General features: G+C 38.7%; 1 protein-coding gene across 3 annotated transcripts in view; it reads right to left on the minus strand.

Annotated features, from left to right (window-relative positions):
* Positions 1 to 4,047: 4,047 nt before the first annotated feature.
* Positions 4,048 to 12,880, minus strand: part of LOC149022305 (histone H3-lysine(4) N-trimethyltransferase ATX1-like) — a 44,219-nt gene continuing 35,386 nt past the window's right edge. The window contains exons 25-26 of one of the 3 annotated variants that reach the window (XM_089150437.1): positions 4,914 to 4,972; positions 4,048 to 4,803 (exon numbers count right to left, since the gene is read on the minus strand). The gene's annotated coding sequence lies outside the window, so the exon portion shown is untranslated. Of the gene's footprint in view, positions 4,839 to 4,913; positions 4,973 to 12,880 lie in introns of all 3 variants that reach the window. The other 2 variants (XM_089150436.1, XM_089150438.1) reach the window with 2 other exon arrangements.

A 12,880-nucleotide genomic window follows, 5' to 3' on the forward strand; every position in this document is an offset into this window, starting at 1 on the left:
ATTAAGTCCTAAACAATAGTTAAGACATTCGTATGAGTTCCATCAAAACAATGAATATAATTATGTCAATTGTGAGTGACCGTACTCACCTTATATTCAATTCGTAATCTCCGAATAAAGAGGTCAGAGAATAAGTTCAAAATCACCAAAATAACCCAAAACAAACAAGTATAGAATGTAAGGAACAAACCCTAATGATCGGAAATGAAACGGAGGCTAAACAGGGAAAAGTTGCTATCACATACCTCTTTGGTCACTTGGGGCGACCAAGGCAAGCAACCAAGCCTACTTTGTACGAACAGAAAACTCCAATTTTGGTCGAAAACTCATCGTTTGAGTTCGGAACACTCCGAAATTAATAGAAAATTTCTAAAATAGTATAAGAAGACTATCTAGCATGATCTAACCATCTAACATGGTCATTGGATAGAAATCTATCAAATCACATAATAGGCTTAATCCAAAATTGATCCATAGATTTAATAGATAGACTAGAATGAATGGGGATTCATTCTAAAGATAAGAAAATAGTAGATCATGGTCAAGATTTTACTTAAGAATAGATCTAGCATAGGTCAGAGGTCAATCAACACAAATAGAATTAAGATCATGAAGATTATACTAGGTTTAATACCAAAATCACACCGTGTTGTCCATGAAAAGAATAGAGTGAACAGGAATTCACTCTAAGACTATGAGGATCAGATATTAGGTCATTACAGTAGTATAAGACCTTCCTCATAATCACAACAATGGATTGAAACAATAGTGAGAATAGATCTAGAGAGAATAGAAGCGAATACTAACCTTGTAGAAGAAGATTCGACAAAAAAACTCTTACGAATGCTTGGGGATCTTCCTTGGCTTTGAAGAGAGAGTTCTAGGGTTCTTCTCATGTTCTCCAATAATTTAGAGGCAAAGTGGTATAAATTTGATCGAAGTTTGAATATATCAGGCTTCGAAAACCTAATATTTTGAGAAGTGACAATTCTGCCCTAGAGGAAGCCTTGGGGCGACCAAGGCAATTGACCAAGCAATGCCAAAGGGTAAAAATCAAATTTTTGGTTTCCAGAAGCCACAAGATTCACCTGGGTCCTTCACCAACTTAAGAAAGGGCTCTTACCTGGTTCTATAGGTGTCACATCCACCCAGCCAGTACCCTAACCGCGGTACCCGAGTGTGTGATCCACAGCCCCAAAGATCAGTTCATGGAAATCATCCTCCCACATTCACAACAATACAATCGAGAACAAGACTAAATCAATGTGTAAATATTATAAATGAATAATCAATGAAAGGTTCATAGAAAGATTACAATTCAATCAGAGTGCAAAAAATGATACCAAAAGAATAAATCAAATATAGAGTGTAGCGAAAAAGCACTCTATGATAGCAATGAAAAAGTAGATAAAAAATGTAACTAAAATTACAATTGTCTCAAGAGTATAAGAAAAAGGATAACTAAGTCTAAACATAAGTCTCTTCAAATCTATAAATGGTATGTCAAAAGGTAAAGGCTTCAATATCCCATCGCTGATACACAACCACCAGAGTCTGACTAATCTTGATAAGTTCCAACTTTACATTGGTAGTCTTCACTGTTGTAGTCATAACAATCAGTACTTGGGTACCGTATGAGTCATCCGTTGGGGTTTCGTAATACTAGTTCTCATAGTCATCAGTATCTGTAGAAATATCTAACAAAGTTGTTCCAAAAAGGATGAGTTCAAAAGAACTCAGCAAGGCAGTTCATTCACAAACAACTCATATAACATGATAGCAGAACATATAGGATGCAATGTGATATGAAATAGATATGCAAGTATGCTTCTAACTTTATATATGCTGGTCTCTAGTGGCAGACATGCTTTAAGTCATAGCACCATACTCCTCTGGGTAGGTCTCAAATCACTCACCCTCAACCATCTCGGTATCTTGAGTTCTCCGGTGGTAATTGGGTCCTGCATCCCTCTCGGACATTCCATGGCTGGGGATTACGTCACCGCTCTCTCACATTACCATTGGTCTGAGTATTGGCGCATGTCAAAGTTAAACTTAACCCAATGCAAGTGTTCTACTTAGTTATATCATGTCAAGGTTAGATACTTCTATTCCTCGCCTCTCACGATCCTTTCCAGTATCCTTCCCACTAGAATCAGCATATCCTATGGCACTGACCAACTCGGACTACAGACTCTTAACCCTATTGGTCATCTACAAATAATAGGCAAGAAGCTCTCATGTCCTCTCACTGGTTGGTTACCAGTCTTGAGCGCACATGAGCCCAAGTCTACTGAATGCAACCCTACCAATGAATGGCCTCTTACAATGTGATTCATGTCCTCTCATGGGAAGGTTACCGATCTTGAGCGCCCATGAGCCCAAGTCTACTAAATGCAACCCTACCAATGAATGACCCCTCACAATGTGATTCATGTCCTCTCACAAGTTGGTTACCGGTCTTGCGCGCCCACAAATCTCCATTGCTACCACTGGTCACTCGATCTCAATTCCCTTTCAATAGGGTCTGATATAACAGGGTAATCCTAGCCAAACACTACTAGACATGCCTAGGTATGTCAACCAGTAATCAGGGAAAGCATCAAAGGGAACCATAGGAAAGCGTCTCATACCACCTCCATTAGTGTCCAAAGACAGAAATGTCAAAAAGACATTCCCCATTGCCCAGTTACAACTTAGGCAATTGCATCTCAATTCAGTCATTAATAATCATAATTGATAAACCATTCACATGAGTAATAACTAATCATTCATATTCAATATAAATAAGTGAATCACATGAGCAATGTCCTACTATAGTTAAAGTAGTTACAGTAGCAATATAATTATAAACAAGTCTTAAAACAGTAGTATGATCATGCAATTCAGTTTCAATACAAGCAGTCATGTACTTTAGGTTATTTGATAATAAACGTCCTTACCTTAGTTAACTTCATAAAACTCTGGAAAAAAGTATAAGGATAGGTTCAAAGTTACCAAAGAAACCCTAAACAAGCATAGATTAGACATTAGGAACAAACCCTCCAAGATTGAAGATGAAACGAACCAAAACAGAGAAACCTTTTTGTCACTCACCACTTCGGTCAATCAGGCTTGGTCGCTCAGATCGACCAACGGTGATTGACCAAGGCAGTCCTATACGGACATAACCTCTAGTTTTTTATCCAAAACTCATCTTCTGGGATTCAAAACACAATGAAATTTTAAGGAAAATTCCATAATAGTAAAGTAAGATTATCTAGCATAGTCTAAGCATCAACAATGGTCCTTGGAAGAGAATTCTAATTTAATCATAAACTAGACTTCTATCGAAATCAATCTGCGAATTCTACAGAAAGACTAGAGAGAATGAAAATTCACTCTAGGAATGAATTTAGCATGCATTAAGAATCAAAGTCTTAGAATAAATATTCATTCGTGAAGATCACACTTGATTTCCCTTCGAAATAATCTTGTGTAGATTCACAAAGTGATAGAGTGAATGGAGATTCTCTCTAAAACTACGGGGATTGAAGGAGAGGTCATGGTAATGACTTAGAACCTCCCTCCTAATCACAGTGGTTAGAAGAAGTCAATGAGAGAGTATGAGTGATTATCAACCTTGAGGAAGAAGATCACTAAAGAACTTTGGTGAATCGTTGAGGATCTTCCAAAGCTCCAATGAAAATGCTAAGAGGTGCTTCCCACGTTTTCTAGAGGCTTTAGAACATTATGAGGCAGTTTAACACAAAGTTATAATATATTGTGCTTCAAATACCTAAAAACACAGAGATTGACAAAACAGTCCCTCACACCTTTGGTCGGTCATGCTTGGTCGATCAGATCAACCAAGACTGATCGACCAACACTCACAGTGAGGCCAAAATCAGGTTATGAAACTCCGAAAACCATAATTCCATAGGGGACTTTTCCCAACTCAACCAAGAGTCTTAACCTAGCATTGAGGGACCTTCCAAAGAGTGGCAAACTAGGGTTCAAGTCCATCATACAAACTCTTCTTCGACAAGTTGCAACTACTTCTCCAAGTATGGTAAGGTTTCCATATAGAGAACTCCATCATCAACCTCCATGGGTTATAAGTCAATTACGATGGGTTCCACTAAGATGGTCCACAATTGTCTTCTACCTTCACTTCGGGTCTTCGATCCTACAAACAATTAGATTTCCGGATTAAGGTTTGGACTGGATTTCACAAACGGTTTTAAACTCTTGGTTCAACCAACTGTTGGAATATGTCAACTTCATTGATCAGGATTCCAGAGTTCAAGGACCTATATGGTTCATCTGATGAGAGTTGGAACGAGTGACGACGAAAGCAACAGAAAAAAGACTGAAGACAAAGAAAATGTGACGATATTCATCCGGATATATTCAATTAGGAGTGTTTGTGTTGGGGCCGGATGCAACAAATGATGCCAAATATTAAGAAAATGAAACGATACAATAAAAGAAGAATAAAGGCTAAATAATGAGGTTCATCTGTATATTGAATTGGGAAAAATCATCTTACAGGGTGCCAATTTGGCTTGAGGCTGTTCAAATAAATACAAGTATTATAATTCCTAAACTGTACAGTATACATCAGCTTCACGACTTCTATTTTCAATCCTCATATTTGAATTCTTGCTTTCCTCATTGTTGATTCACAGAACAAGCAGCCAACTTCATTCTGTAAATAAAGGGGAAAGAAGTAAAGGAAGCATCCGTACAATATCTTTTCTGAAGAAGCCCTCAAATGCACCAGGATGATGAAAATAAACTCTAGCCCCGCAAGTAGAGGACCTGGTGTAGTCCAAATGGAAATCCATCAAACAAACCTGAAAGTTCTTTAGATGAGAAAAAGTATATAAACATAAATATTATAAAGAGAGAATCCCACTAAAACAACGTACCAGTTGCAAGTATGTGGTACATTTGCAGCAGCAGATTTGGACACTGAACTTCTAGCACTCTGGAAGAAAAATTATGAAGAGTACAGTGAGCAATGGGGAGTATTGGAGATAATCAAAACATAGGAATATTGGGTAGAATGTTGTTCATAAAGGCATTGCCGCTTTTTTAGTAGGCATTAAAAAACATTTCATACAGCCATCATCATCAATATTACCACCATCACTACTACTACTACTACAGAAGGCTTATCTGGCAGGCAAACCATGAAAATAAATGCAAGCACAAATGGCACATTGGATCGGCACTGTTAGATTAGAAGGGTAAAAAGGGCATTCCAGCCATTGAGAGTCGGCATCTGTCGCTAATTCTAGACATGCCTGGAGGCTGCTGTCTAGTTTGAATACAAGTTCAAGTTATTGTTTTAATCTGATTCCTTGTATTTCTCCATTACAAATAAAGCTGTTGAGAATGGAGTCTTCACAAGTTCTGAGTGAAGCTCCAAGACAAATCAAGCCCTATCTTCTCTTGTTTTCTCTTTTCTATTCTGTTTCATAATTATAATTGACATGGTATCAGAGCAGTCACTGGAACCACAACCAGAGGTCACTAAGCTTTCCTTTTCATCTCGTTTGTGTGTGTTCTTATTGGCAGAAGCTCCTACAACTTATTTTTGAAAAACTTCATGCTTCTGGTTGGGGGTGCAGCACCCTCTTGTACTGTTTCTGATCTTTTGAAGACTAGTTCATGAACAAAAGCAAGAACTAGGTCTTTTTCGTTAGAAGACAGCTTCTGTTCCTAAGGTATCAATTGGAAATTTGTTTCAATTTGAGTTAGGAATTGAAAGACTTCCTTTTCTGGAAATTTTGACAGTGGATACCTCCTCTTGGAAATTTCTCTGCTTCCTTTTTGGGGACAGAAGCTGTGTTTCGCTATTATTGGGTATAAGGTTAATTCTGCAACTCTATTTATTGAGTTCAATTATTCCCTGTTTAGAGGAAAATTCTGCCAGTTTAAGGATGTATTTCGATCTACTTTTTGGGCTGCTTTAATGGATCTGTTTGAAGACTGTTATGGACTACTTTTGCTGCTCTTCTACTGATTCTGCGGGAGAAACTTCATCTAATAAGACTGCTATGACTCAGATTATTTCTTCATCATCCCATCGTTCAACTGCAAAGCAGCTAGAGGATGCCTCTAACTATCATAGATGGAAGTAGGGGTGCAAGTTTGGCCCTGGTGGGCCTTACCCACCTGGAGCCATGGAACAAAATTCGACAGAAACTAACGAAATTTTGGTCGAAATGCCTGCATATTTTCAAATCGAAACGAAATACATGGACAAGCACAAAAAGTGTCTTGTATCGTATCGACCGGAATTTTGGTCAATACAATACGATATTTTGGCCCAATACTGTATCGAGCCGAAACGACACCAATGCAGGTTATAAAGTGTCCATTTTCGAGCTCTTTTTCGACCTTCCGTCATTTTCGGCCATTTCGAGCCCTATCGCCAGTGACATTTCAACCCTATTTTGATTTTTTTTTATTTATCTTGCTTTTATCCCTCTTTTTACTTAATTTCTACAACTCCATTTCATTCAAACACTAGATTTTTTCTTCCATTTGTGCATTTTCTCAAATCTTGCAAAGTGAGTAACCAACTTCTTCATTTTTTTTATTTTTGTTTTGTTTGTGCCTTAAATCTTCTTGGATTGCTTCCAAATTTAAATATGTTTACTTTAGAGTGTTGATCTATGAATTTGTAGTGTCAAAATTAATTTTTTATTCTTCCTACTATTTTTTTATTTTTCTGTTATTAAAAATTATTTAGTAAATTATTTATTTTGCAAAAAATGTATATGTATAATAGATGTATGAGTTTCAAATTAATGTATGTGAGAATTGAGACACCATATTGTTGTGATGGTGTTGAATCAATTTTTTTTTTCTGTTAATTATGTAATTTTATTGTATTTAATATACATTTATATAATTAAAAAAAATTAAATATTAAAAAACTAATTAATTTATGTTTTAAGTTTAAAAATAGGAGAGTATTAGTGGAAGCATGATTGCAATTTTTGGAGCATGTTGTGGAGCTTTTTAAGATAGTGTGTAGTTTATATATTTTTAAATTATTTATATATTAAAAAATACTTATATATTTTTTTATATTTAAAAATAGGAGGTTATTATTAGAAGCATGTATGTAATTTTTTAAGCATATTGTGGAGCTTTTCAAGATACTTAGTGTGTATTTCTTGTATCAGGCACTCTCCTTCAAAGATTTCAAACATAGCTTGGCAACACGGGAGGCCACTGACAACTGATAGGAAGAAGAGCAAGTATAATTACTGCAAGAAACAAATAGGAGGAGGTGGAGCCACTAGACTGAAAGTGCATCTAGCTAGTGGAAACAGGGATGTAGTAAGGTGCCAAAAAGTGCCCGTAGAGGTCAAGAAGGCAATGGCCTCATATATTAGTGGGGGCAAGCAAAAGAGAAAAGAGAAGAGAACACAGGAGTTTGAGGATGCATGCTTAAATGACCTTTTAGATCCCGAGGATTATGGTCTAGATGAGCCAGGAGAGTATGGATGTGACCCTGAACCAGAGGCCGAAAAGACCAGGAGAGCGACGATGATGAGTAGGGAGCAACAAAGGGTTGATGACATGAGGAGGCAACATAGGTCTCCAGGTTGTGGGTCCTCTAGAGAGCCAGTAGGTATGGGAGGCACAGGCAACTGCCAAGTCCCTATGAGGAGGAGTCAGAGTGTGAGGCAGGAGGTTCCTATCCAACGGTCCCCTACAAGGGGTCGAGTTTCATCAGCACATCCTACAGATCCAAATCTGGAGATACTTCGCAATGATCCGACCCTATTTGTGAGGCCTGAGCATAAGCAGAGAAAGTTGAAGCACTTATGGCAGAGTGTGAAGGAAAAAGTGGGGATGGCTTTCTCCAAATGGGCTTATTACCATAGTATTCCAACACACACAGCCAAAGGGCCCTACTATAAGGATATGATTGAGGAGATAGGCAAAGCTGGGAGTGGTGTATAGGGGGGACTCACTCCATATGAGATATATAATGTCTATTTGCCCAAGCATAAAGAGGACATAAATGAGTATATTAAGGGATTAAAGCCCATGTGGACTCATTATGGAGTGACTGTGATGGCTGATGGTTGAACTGGTCCCACTAGATAGTCCATCATCAATTTCATGTGGAATTATGATGGGAGGATAATGTTCCTCAAGTCAGTAGATGCATCCGGTGATAAGAAGGATGCAAAATATATTTTTAAATTATTAAAACAAGTGGTGAAGGACGTTGGAGTGGAAAATGTGATACAAATTGTGACTGATAATGGCTCCAAGTACAAGAAAGCTGGGTTAAAGATGCAAGAGAACTCCAGGTATCAGAAGATTCAAAACATATAGTATTAATTTTCATTTTTAAATACATATATTTACATTACATGTACACTTTATGACATTGTATTGATGCCTTGATGGATGGACAAATATAACCTCTTTGGACTCCATGTGTTGCTCGGCATTGACTTAATGTTGAAGGACATCGGAAAGGTCAAGCTTATGAAGAAGACCGTGGAGCAAGCTCAACAAGTTAGCACCTTCATCTATAACCACATATATGCATTAAAGATGATGAGGGACAAGTGTTAGGGTGACTTAATGAGGCCAGGCATAACCAGATTTGCTACTAATTGGATGGCATTGCAAAGCTTTGAGAGTAGGAAGATTGGCCTTAGGAGCATGTTTGCGTCAAAGCAGTGGTTTAGCTGGGAGGGTTCTTCATTCGTGGGAGGAATGAGAGCACAGTTGACCATACTCGATGAGACTTTATAGCATAATGTGAAGATAGTGGTGAAGATGCTTGAGCCTGTGGTGCATATGTTAAGGATGGTAGATCAGCAGAGAAAACCTACTTTACCACACATATTTGTTGCAGTAGAGAGGATGAAGCAACAAGTTGCTCAGGTCCACCCACACGACAACAACAAAGTCCTCAAAATCATCTAAGTTAGATGGCAATCTATGTTGTAGCATCCACTGCAAATGCTGGTGAGTTGTTAAGTCTAGTATTCAATTTAATTTTCATTATGTTATCACACTATTAAGCCTTAACTATTCCATTTTATGACATTTATCTTACACAACATACTATTTAAATCCCAAGTACCATTACAAGGATAATCTTAGGATGAGGCAAGATTTGATGGATGCCGTCCAAACTGTAGTGGAGAAGTTGGAACCAGATCCATCTAAACAAGCAATCATCCTTATGGAGGTGAGATAGTGATTTAAATCATTTAATATTCACAATTCATAGTTTTATACTAAGTCATTAACCTAATAACTAGTTATTGTTTTTTCTCTTTATATATTAGATAAAGACATTTAGGGATGCCACTGGGAGCTTCGGTCGTTCTGTGGTCGTATCGGGATGGGAATCCGCCCCTAGGGGTAAGTTCATTCATTATATATTTAATTATTATATTCTATCTTTAATTTAGTTATTTAAGTATTGAAATGACTTGGAGTCAATGTTTGTTGCAGCTAAGTGGTGGTTGCAATTTGGACGTGACTCACCCCACTTGAGTGTGATTGCAAGCAAAGTGCTCTCCCAAACATGTTCGCCACTTGGTTGTGAGCGAATTGGAGCACCTTCAACCTCATTCACTTGAAGAGGCGCAACCGATTGGGTGTGAAGCGTCTAGAAGACCTGTACATACACTAAAATATAAGACTGAGGGAGGATCATATTAGACAGGGGATGGAAAGAGAGAGTAACAATATTGAGTTGGCCGACATATTTGAGATGGATGATGACGATAACCCAGCAATTGACTGGATCAGGGACAGTGGAGAGCCATTGCTGGATGAGGAGGGAGGTCGTCCTAATAGACAGATTGCAGATGAGATGGGGGTTGATGTGGAGGACTTTATAGTCTAGGAGGGGAGTGCACATACAGCGCCTGCCCATCCCTTCATGCCACACCCTAGTGCATCCACCTAGAATGAGAATTTGATTGTCTGGTCCGACACTGAGGATTATGCGACTCAAGCCTCCGGTGATGGTGATGGTGATGATGATAACGATGACAATGATGGAGGGAATGAGGAGAGTGTTGGACCTTGTGATCAGGATTCAGCTGATCCTAGGGATAGACCACCACCACCAATTCAAGGGGGGGAAGGACGACCACCGAGATTCACAGGTGAGAGTCAGTTCACCCACACGACAAAAGATTCAGGACCATACTGGAGCTGCATCTCAAGGCCAAAATGTTTCCTCTACATATTCGAGGAAGGGGAAGGGGAGACAACATGGCTATAGCACAGAGGACACGCCATCATATGGGTCCTACCGTCCGGCTGATGCCGAGAGTTTGGTGGGATCTATGAGATCGATGAGATTGATGATTCTAAAGACTCCACCTCCAAGAATCCGGATGGCATAGACCTATAGAGTGCTCATATGATACTGTTGTGGAAAGTATTGGTTCTACTAAGGTCGACTTATGGAGCTTATGGTTATGGATCATATGGTGTCCCTCCTGGCTATCAAATTCACGATCAACCACTAGTGGAGCTTTATGGTTATGGAGCAGTCTATGGAGCTTATGGTGACCCTCCCATTGTCACCTATCGGAGTCAGCCACTGGAACCTTATTGTCAGTATGGACCTTATCTTTATGCTAACAAGGCAGGTGCTCCTTCATTTGTTGAGCAGATCTACCACTCTATTCCACAGCCACCAGGCCCACCACCATCTTTTCCATATACAGTTGAGCCAGTTCCTTATTTGGAGAATCACAACTTTCCACTGTCAAAAAATCTTAGGCATGTGGATGAGGCCACTTACAGAGCTGCAGTTGTTGACATACAGAGCTGCAGTTGTTGACTACATCGACAACTATATGGGGCAAACATCATGGGACTTGAATTGTCATTTGTATGGGGTGCAGACAGAAGAGGGAGACATTGAATAGAGTAGACTTCTAATTAGTAACATTCTCACTTCTTCTCATATGTAGTATATACTTGGAAAGTTGGATGTTACATTTTTAATGGTTTTTTTGGTAAACTAGTAGTTCTATAGTGTTTATTATGCTTGAAATAGGTAGTATGCAAGAATCTAAATCATTTTAAGTCCATATGAGGCCCAAAATTGAAGTTACAATTGTCAGGAAAAAAAAGTGTCCAGTTTCGACATAGGAATTTCGGCCTTTTGCAAGGTCGAAATTCCAATTTCGACTGAAATTTCTTCCTTGCCTGGAGCCAAACCTAAGGGAGGGTAAAGGTCAATATATTATGATGCAGAATTGATGGAATATATAAGAAAGAAAAAGCCCAATGGATCAGGCCCATCAAAGGCCTAAAGCTATCGCCCAAATCAGCCCATGGCTTTCATGGGCTAGGACTGTTTTAATGGGTTAAAGTTAGCCCACATATTTTAATCTCTGTGGTCTAGACCTAACCCCAACTCTAGTTCTTGAAAAGTCGATAAAAGGAGTTGTGCTTTGAAAATAAAAGAACTCATTGTCAAAGGAGTTTTCCTTTGTCAAAAATTGCATAGTAGTTGAGTTATTAATAAATAGGTAGTGTTAGCTAGTGATTAGATGTTACAAATAATGTTTGTTTCTTTAGAATGCTATATAAAGAGATTTATGTAAGACGGTGAGGACACAACTCAACACTCAACTTTGAAATCAAATTGCTTGTTAGATATTTCCTCTTTGAAGAATCCTTGTGTTTGATCAATACAATCGATCCACTTTGCGGTGTGATGCCTAGGTGTACTTTGTTGTTTTTATTTTCTCTCAATTCTCTTATATTGTTCCTTTAATGTCTTCTTCATAGTTCAGCCCCTATTTTGAAGACGGTTAAGCTAATATCCTTGTACTACCACTCCAGTTTTCAGCCTACATTCATATCTGAATTTTGTTTATCTTAAGTCTATTAAATCTAAAATTATTCCCGGTGAAAGGTCCTATTTGGCTACTGTTTTGATCAATCAAATACAGTACTACATTATTTGGTATCAAAGCCATGACAATGAGGGAAAATTATGGCCATCCAGTCCAATTGATATTTTGCCAGCAATGCTGAAAATGTTTCAGCAACTAAGCAACCAGATCACTGCAAATCATATTCAAGTGGAAGAGAGGCTCTCAGCAATAGGGTCTACAGTTTCTCCACGTCCTCCACTTGGTGAAGAATCCGAGCTAGCTCACTCTATAAAACTTTCCTACTCGGATGAATATAGGGAGAGGGCCCCAAAGGATTCCAATTGTGCAACCAACCCTCGAAGAGCACATACGGAGTTATTTCACTGGAGAACCTACATTCAATAGGCATGATGGTGGCTATCAAAAGGTTAAGCTTGAACACGAGTTCATTCACACTAGTCATGATACAAAGGTGGTATTGGCTCTTGTTACAAGAAAAGTTACCTCTCAACCTGGGGTGACATTCCCTCCACCTATAAAAGTTACCTTCTGAGTTTTCTAATGTGGTTCCTGATGAGTTGCCTGATCAGCTACCTCCTATGACCAATATTCAACATGCCATTGATTTGGTACCAAGTTCAGTGTTACCAAACCTACCAGCTTATCACCTCATCCCCACGGAGCATAGTGAACTTAAAAGACAGGTGGACAAGATACCAGAAGAAATGAACATAAGCAATGTCTTTAACATGGCTGTCTTGCATCCTTATGTAGGACATTACTCTGATGATGGAGACACCAAACAGATGTTGAGGCTACCCCAACTCAAACCACCAATCGATGACACCATTGAGGAGGTTATGGATGACTTTTACAAAACCACTCGTCATAACATTGGATACCATGCTTTCCTCGTCCACGACATGATAGTACTTGGATTAATGCTAACAATTTAAAGAAACTCGATCCCGACCTATATGAGCGTTACATGT

Source organism: Hakea prostrata, chromosome 3 (genome assembly GCF_041222555.1).
Source record: "Hakea prostrata isolate BN-2017 chromosome 3, UWA_Hpros_2, whole genome shotgun sequence".
In the NCBI taxonomy this organism is placed as follows: domain Eukaryota; kingdom Viridiplantae; phylum Streptophyta; class Magnoliopsida; order Proteales; family Proteaceae; genus Hakea; species Hakea prostrata.